The sequence below is a fragment of the Schistocerca piceifrons genome, chromosome 1 (assembly GCF_021461385.2).
Source record: "Schistocerca piceifrons isolate TAMUIC-IGC-003096 chromosome 1, iqSchPice1.1, whole genome shotgun sequence".
Classification (NCBI taxonomy): domain Eukaryota; kingdom Metazoa; phylum Arthropoda; class Insecta; order Orthoptera; family Acrididae; genus Schistocerca; species Schistocerca piceifrons.
Genome location: NC_060138.1, coordinates 396,420,419 through 396,427,391, shown reverse-complemented (window position 1 = coordinate 396,427,391; position 6,973 = coordinate 396,420,419). Strand labels below are relative to the sequence as shown.

Below are 6,973 nucleotides of genomic sequence, written 5' to 3'. Positions count from 1 at the left end.
TTTAGGTGGGCCCATCCCGGCGGTACTGCAATGCCGGGCCAACCCGCTACAGAGGTGGAGCAAGCCCCTAGCACTCCGTCAGAAGCCAAAAATGAGTTTAATATTCTGGTCGTGTGATGCAGGACGTATCAGATATTAAGCTGATAAGAACAGATACTACACTTCTTTCCCTCCTACCTCCCCTATAGCCCTACCTTTTCCTCTCCAAAAATGCCGCCATCCTCTAGTGTCGACGCAGCACGTAAAGCAGGGTGTTGTTAGTAGCAAGACTTATTGCCATAAACCGAAAATAAAAGCGGAGGCATACTCTGCTATGCCTCAGGGGGCGACGACACACTACTCAGAAACACACCTCCCTCTGCAGGTGTGAGGCAAGTGATGATTTTAAAAACTAAATAGAAAGAAATAAATAAAGACAGAAATGAAGGCAAAATAAAAAAAAAACAGCGACGCAGCACACTCAAACGAACTGGCGAGATAATCCCATCGCCCATAGAATTAACAAAGTAATAATCCTCTAAGATAGATTATGCGTTTTCCAATTTTCCAATAATTTTTCATACAAGGTTCACACAATTCGCATGTTACCAATTTCCATATTATCAGTATCACAGAACAGTCTACTCTAGTGATGCCCAGAAGGCCAATATCAAATCTGGGGTATGGGTAAGTCAAGGGTAGTTTGAAAGTCCGAGTGACAAAGATCCAGGGGTACACTCAGGCAATTCTTATACGAGGTGCCTTAGTTAGCCCGGAACACCTTTTGATAACCATGAACCATTGCAACTTTAATAAATCTTGCAAAAGTAATGGTATATTTCCGGTCAGATTCCGCCAGGCGATGCTGGCTCCAAAGGTAGTCCATGAAAGAGACAGCATCTGCGAGGCAAAGGTCATAGATCGTGAAAATGGTTTGGCCCAAGAGACACACCATTGCGTTACGTCGTGTTCGGGGGTTGGTCTGAATACCAGGGTTAAGGAACCAGTCGACTGACACATAGTCCAGTGTAGTCCCACCGATCAGCGTTAATAGCACACGTGCAAGGTCCCACACTTCTGTGACGTGAGGGCATAGGAGACGATGCTCTCTGGTGTCTACGTCACCACATCGGCCGCAAGCAGCCGAGGGCCATAGGAGGATGGCCGCCGGGCGATGATTAGTGGGTATTAAATTGTTTACAACGCGATATCATAGCGCTGAAACTTCTGTGGGAAGGGCTAGGTGGTTGATATTAGCCCAAGCGTGGTGCCAGATGACCGACGGTCGTCTGTCCTCCAATTTGTGTGGTGTGAGCTGGCCTCGAAGCGCCTAGTAAAGGCGCTTCGATGTGCGTGCCTTGTCGGTGGCCACTGCTAGGATGTAACTTTGATTGAGGTGATAGTCCTTGACTGTCGTCATCCGGAATGGAATATGTGTCAAGCATACTGGTGCACGCGCCGATTGTAGGCGATAACGGTCGAAAAGCACCGCTGTTGTCCCACCTGGGTCAATCTCACGCAAAGTGGCGATACGGTGAATCAGGATTGCCGCACATTTGTGGGGAAAGTCAATGAGTCCAAGGCGACTATCGACTTTTGGCAGTGTACAAGTCTGTGCATCAACTTTGAATAGTGCACGCCGCCACAATAGGCAATATACTGTTTGTGAGATGGCTCTGCTGGTTTGTTTCGGTAGCGTAAGGAGTTGTGCTACATACCATGCCCGTGATAGGATGTAAGTATTAATCAGTTGGATTCGTTGATGGAGGTCGAGTCGTTGATCAGTGTGACTCACGCAAAGTCCTCTGATGCGCGTGAGAATCCGCCTGCACGTGAGTGTTAACATGCGCTGTGGACAGGCAGTCACCTCAAGACCCAAGATACGTTGTTCCCCTACAATCCGGTAGCATGGGCGTTCGATGGTCAATGATCGTGGTCCTAGTGGGATTAGCACCATTTTGTTGGATTTTAACATGGCACCGGATGCTCGTTCATAAACGTGGAGGACTCGGCGAACCGAATCGATGTCCCTGGCGTTTGCTACAAACACACCTACACCATCCGCCTACGCCACACTGCGGAAGGTGACGCCTGGGAAAGGAACACCATCGACCATCCGTCCGATGTCACGCAGCATGGGGTACAGCGCCAAAGCGATAAAATACACTGACAAGGGACACCCTTGTCGAACTGATCGTCTGATGGGAATTGGTCGTGATCTGCAACCGTTCACAATGATTGTGGAATTTGCTCCATCCAAGAAGTGCCGGATGACTCTTATGAAGTGCTCCCCGAAACCCATCCGCTACATAACGGCCAGCAGGTAGGATGGGAGACCCTATCGGAGGCACCGGCGAAATCTAGGGATCAATTGCAGCCGGGGTTCGAGCGTCGGCGGTGGGTGAGTAAGACAGCATCACGGTATATAGAAGCAGCGGTGAAGGTGGTTCGATTCGAAACGCCACATGATTGAGTGGGACAAAGTACCTTATTCATTCCCTGTTTAAGACGTGAAGCCACACTTCGTGCCACCAACTTATAATCAGTGTTAAGAACGGTGATGGGACGTACGTCTTTAGCCCATCAGTGACCTGTGACCTTTGGATTAAAGCCAATACGTACAGCTAGAAAATCGGCGGGTAGCTCGCAACCAGCAAAAATCTCCTCGCACATTTTGCAGAAGCGGTCTCCTAACAGGCCGGAAAACCTAGCACTTCGATTAGTGCTGGAATGGCACAATCGAAGGGCGGTATCCTTGCGGAGTACCGCCAGAGATGAAAAACCGCAGTGTCAGGGCCTAAATGCTTGCAGCGTGTGCGTTCCACATGAGGGAGTGACATACGGTGGTGCGGGCTGATATGGCAACAGGCGACCGTCGAAAACATCGCAAAAGCAAGTGCCGGAAGGAACGACAATATACGAGAGCACTCGTCAACAGCCCAGTACTACCCTCCATGTCGAGGAGTAAACTGCGACTCCTATTTGAACGCCGCTAGCTGCCAGGGCAGTGGAGAAGCCGTGAGGCCGCCCCACAGCAGCGTCAGGCCGGTGCGAACTATACTGGCGCGAGCTACACCTAGCCGAGTGCTTACGTCGTCCACCACCTACTGCATATGTGTGTGTGCGTGTGTACACACGTATTCTGCGTGCGTGCGGCGGCGACGACGACGACGTTCGCGGAAGCTAAGGTTATAACTCCAAACAATTTAATTAAAATTATCTGTGACCAGACCATAAGAGACGCTAACGAGGCATCCGAAGGCACTGTCCTGTGCCCCCATAAATTACCAGCCTAGCGTAATGCGGCTGCAAGTGCGGTCCGGCTAACCGCAAAAAAAAAAAAAAAAAAAAAAAAATTCCTTAAGATAATCTTAAATTAATTAAAAGAAATCGTGGTGTGTAAGCAACTAACTACTGGGCACATCAACAACTACGACAAGTTTTGCTACCAGCGGAATATCTGATCACTGCAGAATGTTAACCCATTTCAGGCTGTGTTTTAATTAATTTTAGGTGGGCCGATCCCGGCGGTACTGCAATGCCGGGCCAACCCGCTACAGAGGTGGAGCAAGCCCCTAGCACTCCGTCAGAAGCCAAAAATGAGTTTAATATTCTGGTCGTGTGATGCAGGACGTATCAGATATTAAGCTGATAAGAACAGATACTACACTTCTTTCCCTCCTACCTCCCCTATAGCCCTACCTTTTCCTCTCCAAAAATGCCGCCATCCTCTAGTGTCGACGCAGCACGTAAAGCAGGGTGTTGTTAGTAGCAAGACTTATTGCCATAAACCGAAAATAAAAGCGGAGGCATACTCTGCTATGCCTCAGGGGGCGACGACACACTACTCAGAAACACACCTCCCTCTGCAGGTGTGAGGCAAGTGATGATTTTAAAAACTAAATAGAAAGAAATAAATAAAGACAGAAATGAAGGCAAAATAAAAAAAAAACAGCGACGCAGCACACTCAAACGAACTGGCGAGATAATCCCATCGCCCATAGAATTAACAAAGTAATAATCCTCTAAGATAGATTATGCGTTTTCCAATTTTCCAATAATTTTTCATACAAGGTTCACACAATTCGCATGTTACCAATTTCCATATTATCAGTATCACAGAACAGTCTACTCTAGTGATGCCCAGAAGGCCAATATCAAATCTGGGGTATGGGTAAGTCAAGGGTAGTTTGAAAGTCCGAGTGACAAAGATCCAGGGGTACACTCAGGCAATTCTTATACGAGGTGCCTTAGTTAGCCCGGAACACCTTTTGATAACCATGAACCATTGCAACTTTAATAAATCTTGCAAAAGTAATGGTATATTTCCGGTCAGATTCCGCCAGGCGATGCTGGCTCCAAAGGTAGTCCATGAAAGAGACAGCATCTGCGAGGCAAAGGTCATAGATCGTGAAAATGGTTTGGCCCAAGAGACACACCATTGCGTTACGTCGTGTTCGGGGGTTGGTCTGAATACCAGGGTTAAGGAACCAGTCGACTGACACATAGTCCAGTGTAGTCCCACCGATCAGCGTTAATAGCACACGTGCAAGGTCCCACACTTCTGTGACGTGAGGGCATAGGAGACGATGCTCTCTGGTGTCTACGTCACCACATCGGCCGCAAGCAGCCGAGGGCCATAGGAGGATGGCCGCCGGGCGATGATTAGTGGGTATTAAATTGTTTACAACGCGATATCATAGCGCTGAAACTTCTGTGGGAAGGGCTAGGTGGTTGATATTAGCCCAAGCGTGGTGCCAGATGACCGACGGTCGTCTGTCCTCCAATTTGTGTGGTGTGAGCTGGCCTCGAAGCGCCTAGTAAAGGCGCTTCGATGTGCGTGCCTTGTCGGTGGCCACTGCTAGGATGTAACTTTGATTGAGGTGATAGTCCTTGACTGTCGTCATCCGGAATGGAATATGTGTCAAGCATACTGGTGCACGCGCCGATTGTAGGCGATAACGGTCGAAAAGCACCGCTGTTGTCCCACCTGGGTCAATCTCACGCAAAGTGGCGATACGGTGAATCAGGATTGCCGCACATTTGTGGGGAAAGTCAATGAGTCCAAGGCGACTATCGACTTTTGGCAGTGTACAAGTCTGTGCATCAACTTTGAATAGTGCACGCCGCCACAATAGGCAATATACTGTTTGTGAGATGGCTCTGCTGGTTTGTTTCGGTAGCGTAAGGAGTTGTGCTACATACCATGCCCGTGATAGGATGTAAGTATTAATCAGTTGGATTCGTTGATGGAGGTCGAGTCGTTGATCAGTGTGACTCACGCAAAGTCCTCTGATGCGCGTGAGAATCCGCCTGCACGTGAGTGTTAACATGCGCTGTGGACAGGCAGTCACCTCAAGACCCAAGATACGTTGTTCCCCTACAATCCGGTAGCATGGGCGTTCGATGGTCAATGATCGTGGTCCTAGTGGGATTAGCACCATTTTGTTGGATTTTAACATGGCACCGGATGCTCGTTCATAAACGTGGAGGACTCGGCGAACCGAATCGATGTCCCTGGCGTTTGCTACAAACACACCTACACCATCCGCCTACGCCACACTGCGGAAGGTGACGCCTGGGAAAGGAACACCATCGACCATCCGTCCGATGTCACGCAGCATGGGGTACAGCGCCAAAGCGATAAAATACACTGACAAGGGACACCCTTGTCGAACTGATCGTCTGATGGGAATTGGTCGTGATCTGCAACCGTTCACAATGATTGTGGAATTTGCTCCATCCAAGAAGTGCCGGATGACTCTTATGAAGTGCTCCCCGAAACCCATCCGCTACATAACGGCCAGCAGGTAGGATGGGAGACCCTATCGGAGGCACCGGCGAAATCTAGGGATCAATTGCAGCCGGGGTTCGAGCGTCGGCGGTGGGTGAGTAAGACAGCATCACGGTATATAGAAGCAGCGGTGAAGGTGGTTCGATTCGAAACGCCACATGATTGAGTGGGACAAAGTACCTTATTCATTCCCTGTTTAAGACGTGAAGCCACACTTCGTGCCACCAACTTATAATCAGTGTTAAGAACGGTGATGGGACGTACGTCTTTAGCCCATCAGTGACCTGTGACCTTTGGATTAAAGTCAATACGTACAGCTAGAAAATCGGCGGGTAGCTCGCAACCAGCAAAAATCTCCTCGCACATTTTGCAGAAGCGGTCTCCTAACAGGCCGGAAAACCTAGCACTTCGATTAGTGCTGGAATGGCACAATCGAAGGGCGGTATCCTTGCGGAGTACCGCCAGAGATGAAAAACCGCAGTGTCAGGGCCTAAATGCTTGCAGCGTGTGCGTTCCACATGAGGGAGTGACATACGGTGGTGCGGGCTGATATGGCAACAGGCGACCGTCGAAAACATCGCAAAAGCAAGTGCCGGAAGGAACGACAATATACGAGAGCACTCGTCAACAGCCCAGTACTACCCTCCATGTCGAGGAGTAAACTGCGACTCCTATTTGAACGCCGCTAGCTGCCAGGGCAGTGGAGAAGCCGTGAGGCCGCCCCACAGCAGCGTCAGGCCGGTGCGAACTATACTGGCGCGAGCTACACCTAGCCGAGTGCTTACGTCGTCCACCACCTACTGCATATGTGTGTGTGCGTGTGTACACACGTATTCTGCGTGCGTGCGGCGGCGACGACGACGACGTTCGCGAGGAGCTAAGGTTATAACTCCAAACAATTTAATTAAAATTATCTGTGACCAGACCATAAGAGACGCTAACGAGGCATCCGAAGGCACTGTCCTGTGCCCCCATAAATTACCAGCCTAGCGTAATGCGGCTGCAAGTGCGGTCCGGCTAACCGCAAAAAAAAAAAAAAAAAAAAAAATTCCTTAAGATAATCTTAAATTAATTAAAAGAAATCGTGGTGTGTAAGCAACTAACTACTGGGCACATCAACAACTACGACAAGTTTTGCTACCAGCGGAATATCTGATCACTGCAGAATGTTAACCCATTTCAGGCTGTGTTTTAATTAAT

General features: G+C 49.2%; 2 pseudogenes; both read right to left on the bottom strand.

The window, feature by feature from the left end:
• LOC124721399 lies at nucleotides 1-212 on the bottom strand (annotated as a pseudogene).
• A 3,275-nt stretch (nucleotides 213-3,487) lies between these two features.
• LOC124721088 lies at nucleotides 3,488-3,699 on the bottom strand (annotated as a pseudogene).
• Between the last annotated feature and the right edge of the window lie 3,274 nt (nucleotides 3,700-6,973).